Here is a 16,408-nt window from a genome sequence, read left to right on the forward strand (position 1 = left end):
CAACCATTTCTGAAGAGGGCAAAACACCCGACCTTCGTCTTAAAGGAACAGAATGAAATAAATTTTTTTTTCCTTTTTCTTTCTTTCTTTCTTTTCTTTTTCTTTTTTTGAGATGGAGTTTCGCTCTTGTCGCCCAGATTGTAGTGCAATGGCATGATATCGGCTCATTGCAACCTCCGCCTCCCGGATTCAAGCGATTCTCCTGCCTCGGCCACTCAAAAGTAGCTGGGATAACAGGAATGAGCCACCACACCCGGCTAATTTTTGTATTTTTAGTAGAGACGGGGTGGCACCATGTTGGTCAGGCTGGTCTCGAACTCTTGACCTCAACTGATCCACCCACCTCGGCCTCCCAAAGTGCTGGGATTACAAGAGTGAGCTACTGCGCCTGGCAGAAATAAACTTGCTTAACAGGACTAGCTGAGGAAATAACGTGTACACAGCAGTGAAAATTTTTAATTGCCCAAACTGCAGATTCCCAGCTGAGGCTGAACAACGCATCCTCTGGGTGCCCATGGAACTGAGGTACCACAGAATTTTGCAATTAATTTTGCGGAAGCACAGCCATAGCTCTCACTTTAAAATGTACGTGTATGTCCTGTGTGTCCACCTTTATTAAATGTAGTATAGGACTGTAGATTGTTGGAAGACATTATTTAAGTGGAGACCCCGCAAGAAACAGAAAGAAACCGAGAAAGAATAAAGTGTAGCAAGTAGAGAGGAAAAGGATACTAGAAGGCAGGAGCACTGCTTTTATAGGCTCTTTGAAACAGTGGTAGTTTCTTGGGAATGCTTTCCTTACCCCTGGTGCTTAAAAGGAAATCAAGTGTATTTGGAAAAAACCCTTTCCCTCAGTATGTAATTGATTCTTGTTATTTGCAGTAGTTAGGTTCTGTAACGTTGCTGGAAACACTGAATTAGTAAATACTGAATCATTGCTCCTAAGGGAAATACAGGATTAGGATCCAGTAAGCCTCTGGTCGCATTTTCATCAACTTATCAATACACAGTTTTGTTATGTATGTGTTTCCGCTTAAAGACATCTTATTTAATATATATTGTTGATTCAGTAACATTGAACTCAGTCAACAGCATTATAATTCATACCTCAACAAAGCTTACCTAACACTGCTATTTTCTCTGCAAGGCTCATGACAGCCTTCTTGTGCTTAGGAGCACTATACAGCACAATGCTTGGGGACCATTTTAAACAGCGACATCAACAAAAAGTACAAAAACGTGAAAAACGTATCACTAAATGGAATGTGAAAAGGACACTTGGTCCTGATGGCTTATGCCTGTAATCCCAGCAATTTGGGAGGTCAAGGCGGCTGGATTGTTTCAGCTGGGGAGTTTAAGATCACACTGGACAACATGGCGAAACCCCGTCCCTACTAAAAGTACAAAAATTAGCCGGGTATGGTGGCTCGAGAATTTGAGGTGAGAGGACTACTTTAGCCCGAGAGGGCGAGGCTGCAGTGAGCCAATGTAGTGTCACTGCACTCCAGCGCGGGCAACAAGGGACACTGTTTATGGTATAGTATGAGAGCTGAAACAAGAAGGCAGAGGATGCCTTGTTCAGCCTCAGCTGGGAATGTGCACTTTGGGCAATTAAAAATTTTCCCTGCTCTGTACATGTCCAAGAATACATGGAGGTTACAGATAAATTTTAGCAAGTAGGCAAATTTGCAAATATGGAATCCACAAATAAGGGAGAAAGACTGTATTTCTGTTTTATACTGCCCTATTTTCTAGTTGTACTCACAATTTTGTAGTTCATTAAATTAATTGACTAGTAGTTTACTGTATGTCTTGTCTCTATAATGAGATTGTAAATAACTTCTGAGGAAAGACCATGACTCATTATTTCCAAAATTTACTTGACCTAGTGCTGTGCTAAGTATATATTATTTTTTATAATATATATTTAATATATAGTATATGAAATAAAATATAATGTATATTTACTATATATTAGTAAAAATATTTTGAATGAATGGTTAACAGTGGGCCAGAACTTAGGGCTTGTGAATGTCCAGAAACTTTTTCCTTTAGCATATCCTAAAAGGTAAGGAGCAATGTAACATTTTAAAATAAGTAACATTTTTAAATAAGTAAAAGAAATTAATAGATATCTTTTCATGCAGTGTTGGAATTTGGGAGTTTATCTGATCCTAAAAGATATTGGCCTTTATCTGGACCTAGACTATTGCAAAGATTAAAGTTAACTTGCAGGGTGCTCATGGCAGTGCAAATGATTCTTGTCTATGGACTTGTGAAATAATTCTACCCGGTTAGGGGGGTGAACTCTCCACCTCTATGGAAAAGCCAGTTTTGGCCGCAGGCAGTGACTCACGCCTGTAATCCTAGCTCTTTGGGAGGCTGAGGCGGGCGGATCTCGAGGTCAGAAGTTCGAGACCAGCCTGACCAACATGGTGAAATCCCGTCTCTACTAAAAATACAAAAATTAGCAGGCGTGGTGGCACGCCTGTAATCTCAGCTACTCAGGAGGCTGAGGCAGGAGAATCTCTTGAACCCGGGAAACGGGGATTGCAGTGAGCTGAGATTGCACCACTGCTCTCCAGCCTGGGTGACAGAGTGAGACTCCATTGCAATAGTAGTAATAATAATAATAATAAATTAAACAACAACAAAAAAGCCAGTTTTGCACCATTTGCGAGTTCAATATTTCTGATCTGTAAACATGTCTCCTCTTTGGATTCTCCTTTGAACAGGTGATAGCATCTGTCTGGTTCACCTATTTAATGAGTTAAATAAAATGGCTGGGTGCAGAGGCTCACACCTGTAATCCCAGCACTTTGGGAGGCCGAGGCAGGTGGATCACTTGAGGTCAGGAGTTCAAGACCAGCCTGGCCAACATGGTGAAACCCCGTCTCTACTAAAAATAGCAAAAATTAGCCAGGTATGGTGGCTTATGCCTGTAATCGCAGCTACTTGGGAGGCTGAGGCATGAGAATCACTTAAATCTGGGAGGCAGAGGTTGCAGTGAGTCAAGATCGCACCACTGCACTCCAGCTTGGGCAACAGAGTGAGACTCCATTTGAAAATAAATAAATAAATAAAAATAAAATAAAATGACTGATGTGTTCGTATTATATCTGTTTGAGAGTCATTATTTTACTTTTTTTTTTTTTTTTTGCAAATTATCTTTTAAAAGTTCAGTAGTTCCCACCAAGATGCCCAATGTATTCATCTGACAGGTGAATTTTATCACTGGAAAAGTACACTTCATGGGTTGCCTGAATCCTGGCAATTTTCTTGCTGCCAGAGATAAATGTAAAACTGCAAAAGAATGTTGCTGAGTCTTTGTTTTCCTAATTTTTATTTTCTTCTCCACTAATTGTGTGTTTTTCTTTGGTTTGTACAAGCATATCTTGTTTTATTGTGCCTCACTTTATTATGCTTCACAGATACTCTGTTTTTCACAAATTGAAGATTTGTGGCAACCCTCCCTTTTGCAATTCTATTGATAACCATTTTTCCAGCAGCATGTGCTCACTTTCTTTCTCTGTGTAACATTTTGGTGATTCTCACATATTTCAAACATTTTCATCATTCTTATATCTATTATGGTGATCTGTGATCGGTGGTCTTTGATGTTACTATTGGAATTGTTTTGGGGCACCACAAACTGCACCCATTCAAGATGGCAAACTTAACAAATGTTGTGTGTGTTCTAACTGCTCTACTGACTGACCAACCATTCCCTGTCTCTCTCCCTGTCCTCAGGCCTCCATATCCCCTACAAAATATTGAAATTAGGCCAATTAATAACCCTATGATGGTGTCTAAGTGTTCAAGTGAAAGGAAGAGTTACACATCTTTAAATCAAAAGCTAGAAATTATTAAGCTGAATGAAGGGACGACAAAAGCTGAGATAGGTCCAAAGACAGGCATCTTGCACCAAACAGTTAATGAAATTGTGAATGCAAAGGAAAAGTTCTTGAAGGAAATTAAAAGTGCTACTCCAGTGTATGAAGGCATGATAAGAAAGCAAAACAGTCTTATTGCTGATACAGAGAAAATCTGAGTGGTCTATATAGAAAATCATACCAGTTACAATATTCCCTTAAATCAAAGCCTAATCCGGAGTAAAGCCCCAACTCTCTTCAATTCTATGAAGGCTGAGAGACGTGAGGAAGCTGCAGAAGACAAGTTGGAAGTTAGCAGAAGTTGCTTCATGAAGTTTAAGGAAAGAAGCTGTCTCCATAACATAAAGGTGCATAGGGAAGCAGAAAGTACTGATGGAGAAGCTGCCGCAAGTTATCTAGAAGATCTAGCTTTGATTACTGATGAAGGTGGTTACAATAAACAACAGATTTTCTGTGCAGATGAAACAGCCTCTGTTGGAAGAAGATGCCATCTAGGACTTTCATAGCTAGAAAGAAGTCAATGCCTGGCTTCAATGCTTCAAAGGACAGGCTGACTCTCTTGTTAGGAGCTAATGCAGCTGGTGACTTTAACTAGAAGCCAATGTTCACTGATCATTCTGAAAATCCTAGGACCCTGAAGAATTCTGTTAAATCTACTCTGCCTGTTCTCTATCAATGGAAGACAAAGCCTGGACAACAGCACATCAGTTTATACCATGGTCTACTGAATATTTTAAGCACGCTTTTGAGACCCGCTGCTTAGAAAAAAAGACTCTTTTCAAAACGTTACTGCTCATTAACAATGCATCTGGTCACCCAAGAGCTCTGAGTTGAATGTTATTTTATCCCTGCTAATACAACATCCATTCTGCAGCCCATGGGATCAGGGAATAATTTTGACTTTCAAGTCCCCTTATTTAAGAAATACATTTTCTAAGGTTATAGCTGCCACAGAAGTGTTTCCTCTGAAGGATCTGGAGAAAGTAAATTAAAAACCTTCTAGAAAGGAGTCACCATTTAGATACAAATCTTCTGGAAAAGATTTACCATGTTAGATGCCTTTCAGAACATTTTGATTCATGGAAGGAGGTCAAAATTTCCACATTAACGGGAGCTTGAGAGAAGTTGATTCCAGCCATCATGGTTTGCTTTGAGGGGTTCAAGACTTCAGTGGCAGAAGTAACAACAGATGTAGTGGAAATAGCAAGATAACTAGAATTAGAGCTTGAAGAGGTGATTGGATTGCGACAATCTCATGATAAAACTTGAACAAATAAGAAGTTACTTCTTATGGATGAGCAAAGAAAGTGGTTTCTTAAAATAGCAGCTACTCCTGGTATAGATGCTCTGAACATTGTTGAAATGACAACAATGGGTTTAGAATATTATATAAACTTAGTTGATAAAGTGGAATGAGCATTTCAGAGAATTGACTCCAATTTTGAAAGACATTTTCTACTGTGTATAGAACGCTATCAAACAGCATCACAGGTATGGAGACATCTTTCATGAAAGAAAGAGTCAATCTATGCAGCAAACTTCATTTTTTTTCTAAGAAATTCCACAACCATCCCAATCTTCAGCAACCACCAATCTGGTCAGTAGCCATTAACATAAAGGCAAGACCCTCCACCAGCAAAAAGTATTATGGCTTACTAAAGGCTTAGTTGATCATTTGCATTTTTTAGCAGGAAAGTACTTTTAAATTAAGATACATACTTTAGGCCGGGCGCAGTGGTTCACACCTGTAATCCCAGCATTTTGGGAGGCCAAAGTGGGTGGATCACTTGAGGTCAGGAGTTCGAAACCAGCTTGACCAATATGATAAAACCCTGTCTCTACTAAAAATACAAAAATTAGCGGATGTAGTGGCATGTGCTTGTAATCCCAGCTACTCGGGAGGCTGAGACAGAAGAATTGCTTGAACCTGGGAGGCAGAGGTTGCAGTGAGCCCAGATCGTGCCATTGCACTCCAGCCTAGGCAACAAGAGTGAAACTCTGTCTCAAAAAAAAAAAAAAAGATACATACTTTGTTTTTAGACACGATGTTATTGCACACTGAATAGACTACACTATAGTGTGAACATAACTTTTATATGCACTTGGAAACCAAAAATTTTGCATGACTTACTTTATTGCAATATTTGCTTTATTGCAGTGGTCTGGAACCAAACCCAAAATATCTTTGAGATATGCCTGTACATGGCAAATAAGTTATTTCCCTCTGTTGGGAGCAATGATTAAGAGTTTGGTTATATGGTCTAACCATTTGGTGATCTCTATAAAAGGACTAGTGGTTTACAGAGATATAATTTCTGTTGAGTGAGAAATAACAGAAAACCTGGTATGTTATTTTTATTTATTTGTCTATTTGCCTATTTTGAGTTCAACTCAAGAATTTTGTGCCCATTGGAAGGAGAATAGCTCATTAATATCTGGTCTGGTGAGTTTTCGTGTTCCTGTGTTTACTTTTGACCCATGGTTGAAATGGTAGAATTGAAGCTGTAAATTCTCCATATATCTGTCTGTGTGTCTGTAATTTATAAACGTCTTTATACCTCTCTATGTGAGTATAAGATACTGTCTTGCCTCTGTAAGGTATTACTAATTAAAATCTAGTTTATTTTTGTCAAAGGATCTCTGCTCTGATTGGCTTATAGAGATAAATAAGTACTTATATAAATTTAATTTCTAAAATTACCTGAAAATAAGTAAATCAAGACATTCCAAATGTAATATACTTTAAAGAAAAATAGACGGCCGGGCGCGGTGGCTCACTCCTGTAATCCCAACACTTCGGGAGGCCGAGGTAGGCGGATCACGAGGTTGGGAGATCGAGACCATCCTGGCTAAGATGGTGAAACCCTGTCTCTACTCTACTAAAAATACAAAAAATTAGCCAGGCGTGGTGGCTTGCACCTGTAGCCCAGCTACTCAGGAGGCTGAGGCAAGAGAATTGCTTGAACCTGGGAGGCGGATGTTGCAGTGAGCCAAAATCACGCCACTGCGCTCCAGCCTGGGCGGGAGAGTGAGACTCCGTCTCAAAAAAAAAGAGAGAGAGAGAGAGAGAGAGAAAGAGAAAGGAAGGTATATAGAAACTAACTCAGAAATATTTAAAGAATTCAAGCTTACATCATTAAGGTCAATCTGTAGTGAAAGGTGATTTCTTTTTTAGAAGTAGTGTAATGTTAATAAGAAATGGGTAGGGAGAAACATTGATTTTAGAATACCATCCCACCATAACTGCATACCTCACCAGGGATTGAGACAATGAAGAAGGGTGGGCAAAAAAAACCTCAGAGACCAAGGTCTCTGCTAAAGAGAAGGCAAGTATTTTGGACAATCACACGGAAATTCATCTACTACGGATGGAACTTGAATTGGCTGCGGTGTGGGTAGCCAATATGGCAAAAGTATGAGTTAAACCTCACTCAGAAGGACTGAGGTTTGAAAGAAAATGGAAGTACTTCAGAACTCACATTTCTATGAAATGGAGAGAGCTTGGACACTCTCTGGAAGTTGTTCTCCCTGGCAAAAACTAAAGTAGGTAAGACTGTCCTCTCTTCTACTGGTATTGCCAGAGCTGATTACAGAAAAGAGAGGAGGATTGAGAGGTACAGCGGAATGAAGTCAGTGTGTCTCCCGTCCTGAGAAATAAATCACTAGTGGAGGTACTTTCAGAGTGTGACCGAAATACAGGGAATCTCATTAAGGACTGTACAACTAGAAATAGAGAAGGCTAGAGCTACTGAAATGTGACAGAGGATGAAACTCAGCATATGAATTTTTCAGCAAATAGCAGAGACCCTTAGAATTATCTGAAAAGTGATTGTTTTTCAGATCCCTGAGCAGGAGAGTGACCATTTCAGCTATCTGGTCTAGAATATCCAGATTGACTCAGGAGACAAGGCAGAGCCAGGTTTATGATGGAGGAAAAATCCAGAACAGACTAGAAAAGAAACATTTTATTTTGACATGCCTATATAAGGCCTTCATTAGTTTCTACAGGGCAGGAGTCACAAGTTAATAGCACAACAAGAGGCTGGGTGCAGTGCTTCACACCTATAATCTCAGCACTTTGGGAGGTGGAGAGTTCAAGACGAGCCTGAGCAACATAGCAGGACCGTCTTTAAAAAAAAAAAAAAAAGTAAATAAAAATTAGCTGAGCATGGTGATGCACACCTGTGGTCCCAGCTACTCAGGAGTCTAAAGCAAGAGGATCACTTGAGCCTGGGAGGTCAAGGCTGCAGTGAGCTATGATCATGCCACTTCCCTCCCGCCTGGGTGACAAAGTAAGACCCCATCCCTGCTCCCTCTCCCGCACAGAAAAACCGTTAACAAGAGCCTAGCACTTAGCAATTTGTTAAATTCCAATTTAAAAAATCTTTCCAGATACTATTAAAGTTCTATCTCTATACCAGATGGACGCCAATGACATTTGCAAATTCAAAATTCATTCACTCAGTCATTTATTTATTTATCCCCACACCTAGTTTAAGACATAAAATATTACAAATACAGTTGAAGCCTTGGCATCCATCTGCAAACCCTTTTCCCTCCATCTCCCAAGATGAAACTACCATCCTAAATTTAGTGCTTTTCATTCTCATGTGTGCCATTATGTATTTTTATGTGTGTATTATAGACAATATATAATAATTTTATATAATATATTTTGGAACTATATATAGATGGTATCATACTCGGTATCTTTCTCCAACTTGCTTTTCAGTCTCAACATTATGTTTTAAGATTTAACCATGTTTTTACCTGCAATTCTGGTTAATTCATTTTTCACTACTCTACTATATTCCAAATACAAATCACAATTTATTAATCCTTTATTCTGCTGATATACATTTAGTATTTCTCCTCCTTCTCTCTTCCTTCTCATGCTCTCTATGCTAAGACCTTGATGAATTCCTCAGTTCTACTAATTCACTAATTTTTTCCTTAACTGAGACCAGTCTACACTGTATTTTGTCTATTCAGTATTTATTTCAATTGCTATGTTTTTTTTATTTCCAGGATTTCTTTGTTGATTTTTTCTGCATCACCCTTTTTTGTTTTATTTCTGCTTGCTTTTGTAATTCCTTATTCTTGGCGAGTGTCTCATGCCTGTAATCCCGGCATTTTGGGAGGCCGAGGCGGGCAGATCACGAGGTCAAGAGTTTGAGACCAGCCTGGCCAACATGCTGAAACTCCGTCTCTACTAAAGATACAAAAAATTAGCCGGGCATGGTGGTGCGGCGCACCTGTAATCCCAGCCATTTTGGAGACTGAGGCAGGAGAATTGCTTGAACCCGAGAGGCGGAGGTTGCAGTGAGCCGAGGTTGCACCATTGTACTCCAGCCTAGGTGAGAGGTCGAGACTCTGTCTCAACAACAACAAAAAAATTCCTTATTATTTTTTTCTTTTAAGTCTCTCAAATGATACTACCCACGCTTGTTTTTTGTTTTTGTTTGTTTTTTTGTTTGTTTGTTTTTGTTTTTTTGCGATGGAGTCTTGCTCTGTCGCCCAGGCTGGAGTGCAGTGGCGCCATCTGGGCTCACTGCAAGCTCCACCTCCCAGGTTCACGCCATTCTCCTGCCTCAGCCTCCCGAGTAGCTGGGACTACAGGTGCCCGCCACCACGCCCGGCTAATTTTTTTTTTTTTTTTTTTTTTTGTATTTTTAGTAGAGACAGGGTTTCACCATGTTAGCCAGGATGGTCTCGATCTCCTGACCTCATGATCCACCTGCCTCGGCCTCCCAAAGTGCTAGGATTACAGGCGTGAGCCACCGTGACCAACCCTCCATGCTTGTTTAAAGCTCATTTGCTGATTATTCTGTTATGTTCATTTTGTCTGGAGTAAATTTATCTTCCCTATTTTGATTTTGTTGGTGGCTGTTCTGAGTGTGAATTTCTTCATGTGTTTTGGAATTTTCATGTGCAAACATCCTGTTTAGGAGATTTTTATTTTTTCTCTCTGTTGACCCTGTTTGTCTTAATTGCCTCCATTCCTCCTCAAGGGACTCCTAGACCAGAATCAGGTCTTATATTGGTGGCTTGGGTCTGTCTGGCTATGATATCAGAGATGTTACATTTCCAGTCTGTGAGCTAGTAGATAGCTTGGCCCAGGTCCTGGATGGGAAGCTGTATCCCTTTTCTCCTGCCTCCCTAGGCCATGGCTATGGAAGTAGTCACTGCAGCACCTTTCAGCCTTTCTTCATGAGTAAAGTGGCCCTTAGTTTCAACAGTCAGCCTGAATCCATCCCTTCTCTTTCCTGGGAAGACTTTTAGTTCCCGTTACCTTTTAGTAGCAAAATTCCTAGATAGGAGGCCCAGCATGTCTCAGCTTTGGTGTTTCTGGGCCTTGAAAAAAGTTAATATTGCTTTTGAGCATGATGGTGTTTTCCAGTTCTGTTTTGTTATGATTTCTCTTTTTATATTTTTATCTCTCACTGCTATGTGTTTGGAGCAGAGAAGGTCTTCAATGCAAGAATTTAAGTAGTATCTTCACTAGAAGTACAAATATACAGTATTATGTAATATCCAGAAATAATTTCTTTATAAGCTGAAAGTCTGTTCCTCAAGAATTATTGAGATGTAGTGTAGCACAGTAAAATGGGAAGACTTTTTTTTTTCTTTTTTGAGACAAGAGTCTCAAAGCTGGAGTGCTAGTGGTGTGATCTCAGCTCACTGCAGCCTTAACCTCCTGATCTAAAGCATTCCTCCTGTTTCAGCCTCCCAAGTATCTGAGCACCACTATGCTTGGCTGATTTTTTATTTTTTTGTGGAGACAGTGTCTTGCTATCTTGCCCAGGCTGGTCTTGAACTCCTGGGCTCATGCCTCCCACCTCAGCCTCCCAAAGTGAGCCACCGCACCTGGCTGGAAGACTCTTGAGTCAAATAGACCTCGGTTTTAACACAGACTCTGACGCTTCTCAGTTGTGGCATTGGGCAAACATATCACTTCTTTGGTCACAGTTACCTGTAAAATGGGGATAATAGTACTTATAAAATATTATGAAGATGGCTGCGCAGTGGCTCATGCCTGTAATCCTCGCACTTTGGGAGGTTGAGGCGGGCACATCACAAGGTCAAGAGATCGAGACCATCCTGGCCAACATGGTGAAATCCTGTCTCTACCAAAAATATAAAAATTAGCTGGGCGTGGTGGCATGTGCCTGTAGTCCCAGCTACTTGGGAGGCTGGAGCAGGAGAATCTCTTGAACCTGGGAGGCAGAGGTTGCAGTGAGCCAAGATCGCACCACTGCACTCCAGCCTGACGACAGAGCAAGACTCTGTCTCAAAATAAATAAATAAAAATTAAGATAAATAAAATGACAGATGTAAAGTACCTGTCAAAAGATGCAAAGGGGCAGAAATATTTGTTTTTTTTTAAATCACATTTATGTACAACTTTTTTCATCACACGAACTTGATTAATAAAGTAGCATAGCTGGGGGCAGTGGCTCATGCCTGTAATCCCAGCACTTTGGGAAGGCAAGGCGGGTGGATCACCTGAGGTCATGAGTTCAAGACCAACCTGACCAAAATGGAGAAACCCCATCTCTACTAAAAACACAAAATTAGCTGGGCATGATGGTGCATGCCTGTAGTCCCAGCTACTCGGGAGGCTGAGGCAGGAGAATGGCATGAACCCAGGAGGCGGAGCTTGCAGTGAGCTGAGATTGGGCCACTGCTCTCCAGTCTGGGCGACAGAGTGAGACAACATCTCAAAAAAAAATAAATAAATAAAGTAGCATATAATGAGTAGATAATATACATGTAACAGAACTTTGTGCTGTTCTGTTCCTTTGGAAAATAGTACAGAGAAAAATTAAAAACAGAAGACAAAAATTATATAAAATGAGATGTAATATCATATAGATTCAATACTTAAGAGAAGTATCTATGTGATACTTTCAGATTTTTCTAAAAAGTTATCTATTTCGGTTATTGTACATTCGCATACTCCTTTGGAAGACTGATGTTAATCTTTCTGTCCATCAGGAAAATGAGTATTCTTTGTTAAATAAAAATTTCCCCAGTTGGCAGTTACATAATCACATATACATGCTGATAACATGTATATATAATTATAGGGTATAAAAATTACTTTGCTCTTTTCTTCTTAGTCTGTTTTGTGTTGCTATAACAGAATACCTATGGGTAGTTTATAAAGAAAAGAGGTTTATTTAGCTCACAGTTCTGCAGGCTTGGTTCAAAAAGCATGGCACCACCATCTGCTCAGCTTCTGGTGACGGCTTTTATGTTGGCTCAAGGCATGGCAAAGAAGGTCAAAGGGGAGGGGAACATGTGTAAAATCCCAGGGGCGTACTGGCTTTACAGCAATTCACTCCCATGGGACCTTCCCACAAAAATTAATGCAGTCTTGTAAGACTGAGAACTCACTAACTATTTCAAGAGCTGCACCAAGCCATTCATGAAGGATCTGCCCCCATAACCCAAACACCTCCCACTGGGACCCACCTTCTAACACCACTACATTGGGAATCAAATTTCTTTTGTCTATTTTTTTTTAATTATTTATTTTTTGAGACAGGTTTCATTCCCGTTGCCCAGGCTGCAGTGCAATGGCATGATCTTGGCTCACTGCAACCTCCACCCCTGGGGCTCAAGTGGTTTTCTTGCCTTAGCCACCCGAGTAGCTGGGACTACAGGCACACACCACCACGCCATGCTAATTGTATTTTTTGTGGAGAATGGGTTTCACCATGTTGCCCAGGCTGGTCTCAAACTCCTGAGCTCAAGCCATCTGCCTGCCTTGGTCTCCCAAAGTGCTGGGATTTGTGAGCCACTGTGCCCAGTCATGGGAATCAAATTTCAGCATGAGTTTTGGAGGGGACCACAGTACCTCTTATAAAACAGAATTTGGCAAAATATAGATTGCAAGGAAAAGCTAAAAAATAAGGATGAAAAGCCCATTCAGAATGTCTCTCAACTCCCACACATGTACTTGTACTTCGCTCTCAGCCTCCAAATCCTGGAAAATGTTCTGTGTAACCTACCAACTCTTTCAATAAAAATATCCCAGGTTGTCATGGTGACATAGTTTTTCCCCTACAGAACCTTATAGTCTGTTATGGTAGTTTCCTAATTTTTTATGGTTGTGGAATTCTCTCTTTCTTTTTGGTACTGTTTCTCATTTTTCCAGCTGAATATTATATCTAGGCTTGCTGAAGAGGTAGCAAATTATAGATTTAATTTGAAGCAGGGCAGATTTAACCAATGGTCTTACAGTCATCAGTAAGTCAGTCTGTAACGCTGATAGAGTACTCCGTGGGTGTGTGTTCTGCAGTGGTCCTTGATGAAAACATCATAACACTTAGCCCTTGCTAGAATGTCTCATTTCTTTCTCTAACATGTGTAGGCTAAGAACTTTTGATGTCCAGGCTTTTAAAATGAAGAACAACGATAGAAATTTGGTAGTCAGGATATAAAATTTAAGTTAGCCCTTCTCTTTTCTCCATCCCTAAACCCTTCTTTTTTTGTCACCCAGGCTGAAGTGCAGTGGTACCGTCTTGGCTCACTGCAACCTTCGCCTCCCTGGTTCCAGCGATTCTCCTGCCTCAGCCTCCCGAGTAGCTGGGACTACAGGAATGTGCCACCACGTCCGGCTAATTTTTGTATTTTTAATAGAGACGGGGTTTCATCATATTGGCCAGGCTGATCTCGAACTCCTGACCTCGTGATCTGCCTGCCTCGGCCTCCCAAAGTGCTGGGATTACAGGCGTGAGCCACCGTGCCTGGCCAACCCTTTCTTCTTCTCAGCCCCAGAATGGGGCTTTGCAGATTTGTGACAACTTACACTACAGAGACTTGTGGATGTTGTGTAATTGAGCTCATCTCTAGCAGATAACCTTAGTGCCTGGCCTGGTTTGTTTTAGGGTTCCTAAAATGGTTTTTCTGGGAAGGTATTAAGGAGCAGGAGCCAATCTAAGGGGCTCCTTAGACCCAGGAAAGAATGAAGAGGCTGAGCAATGGAAAGTCAGAGGAGAAATGAGAAAGTTGCATGTAAGAAACAGCAAAAGTGCTTTCTGTGATTGTCTGATACCCATTTGAGAAGAGAAACCATGTCTATTGTTTGTTAAATAATGAATGAATAAACGGCTATTTGGTGGTCACGTATTCTGCCTCTGCCCATGCCAAAGCTAGATATTGATCTGGAAGTAGTGTATGTTCTTGAGGACGATTAACATCAAGGAGTAAGGTATGTATCCTTTTGTTCCTTTTAATGAATGTTTCATTTATTGATATCTAAACCTTGGGTATCTGGAATACTGGAGGTTAAAAAAATGATTTAAGGGACTCTTTGAGTTATTATAATATTTTGAAAAAAATCTAATAGAAATTGAAGAAAAATTCACAGCCATAAATCAAAAGTTCACCAAAACCTCAAGTGTCTTTGTTTTTGATTGATAACATACAAGCTTAATATGGTAAGACTTGTTATTCTGGTCAGAAGCTCAGATCTGTCAATGACTTCAATTGGCAAAGACAAAAAAATGATATTATTATAACATATTTAATTTAGTTATACATTAATTGCCTTTTATTTGTGATTCATTAATCTGGACAGCCTTCATTCTACAAAATAGAATTAGAACTTTCCGCCGGGTGCGGTGGCTCACGCCTGTAATCCCAGCACTTTGGGAGGCTGAGGCGGCGGATCACAAGGTCAAGAGATCGAGACCATACTGACCAACCAACATGGTGAAACCACATCTCTCCAAAATTACAAAAATTAGCTGGGCTTAGTGGCGCACACCTGTAGTCCCCAGCTACTCAGGAGGCTGAGGCAGGAGAACCGCTTGAACCTGGAAGGCGTAGGTTGCAGTGAAATGAGATAGCGCCATTGCATTCCAGCTGGGGTGACAGAGCAAGACTCCGTCTCAAAAAAAAAAAAGAACTTCCATTGGCCAATAACAGAAAAATGGGGGCCGGGCGCGGTGGCTCAAGCCTGTAATCCCAGCACTTTGGGAGGCCGAGACGGGCGGATCACGAGGTCAGGAGATCGAGACCATCCTGGCTAACACATGGTGAAACCACATCTCTCCAAAATTACAAAAATTAGCTGGGCTTAGTGGCGCACACCTGTAGTCCCCAGCTACTCAGGAGGCTGAGGCCTGTCTCTTATACACCTGTAGTCCCAGCTACTTGGGAGGCTGAGGCAGGAGAATGGCGTAAACCCGGGAGGCGGAGCTTGCAGTGAGCTGAGATCCGGCCACTGCACTCCAACCTGGGCCACAGAGCGAGACTCCGTCTCAGAAAAACAACAACAACAAACAAACAAACACCCAAACAAACAAAAAAAACAGAAAAATGGATTTTGTAAGATGGGAACAAGGAAACAAAACAAGAACAATAGAAAAAAAAAAAAACTTGGCCAGGCGTGGTGGCTCACGCCTGTAATCCCAGCACTTTGGGAGGCTGGAACGGGTGGATCACCTGAGGTCAGGAGTTCGAGACCAGCCTGGCCAACATGGTGAAACCACTTGTCTACTAAAAATGCAAAAATTAGCTAGGCATGGTGGTGCACACCTGTAATCCCAGCTACTCGGGAGGCTGAGGCAGGAGAATCGCTTGAACCCGGGAGGTGGAGGTTGCAGTGAGCTGAGTGGAGTACAAGCACCCTTGTACTACAACCTGGGCAACAAGAGCGAAACTCTATCTCGGGGAAAAAAAACAAGCAAACAACAACAACAAAAAGCCTAAATGGTTAACATCAGGTTCCTTTTATGTAAAGGATAAAGTAGAAGAGACTTCCTTGCTATGATAACTCAGTTAGACTAGAATCTCTTGTTTTCAGAAAAGAAACTGATATTATTTGGAACCTAACTACTTCCTTAAAGTTTCAGTTTGGATAGGTGGCATTGAGGATGAGTGACTCCATTTTGGTTTGGTTTGTTTTGGGCCCATTGCAGGAGCTCAGTTCAAACAACGACCTTTCATAATCTTGTTCAACAATTCTTCCCTTTTTGGTCAGGCTCTCTCCTAGGTGGGAGCGTGATCAAAACTTAGGGTGTTAGTGCTACTCTCAGTTACCACCACTCTGGGTTTCCAGTCTCAATACACCATTCATAGGTTACAATGTCCTCATGATCATACATTTCTTTGTTCCAGCCAAAAAGAGATTATTTGACGTTTGATGGATGACTGCATGCAAACATTTAAAGCTTTTGAGAGAATACAGCATACCAGAGAGACTTCTATTATGATTATCAGAAGAGTAATCCAAAAGTTTGGAGTATGCACTTGAGCCAGGGTCCCCATGAACCAAACCAACTAAAATTGATTAAATCACAGAGCGAGCCAGATGAGAAGTCTACTCATTTTAACCAAGTAGCCTGTTTGTTAATTTTTGCAAATGAGGCTCTACAATATCTGATGTATTTATCCATGTGCAACAAGAAATGTCAGCAACTGCACAGACTCATCCAATTCATTTAGCAGATAATCTAGCATCCCATGACAGGGTTAAATTAAAATAGGGAATGAGAACAAGT

This window comes from Mandrillus leucophaeus, unplaced genomic scaffold (genome assembly GCF_000951045.1).
Source record: "Mandrillus leucophaeus isolate KB7577 unplaced genomic scaffold, Mleu.le_1.0 Scaffold503, whole genome shotgun sequence".
NCBI lineage: Eukaryota > Metazoa > Chordata > Mammalia > Primates > Cercopithecidae > Mandrillus > Mandrillus leucophaeus.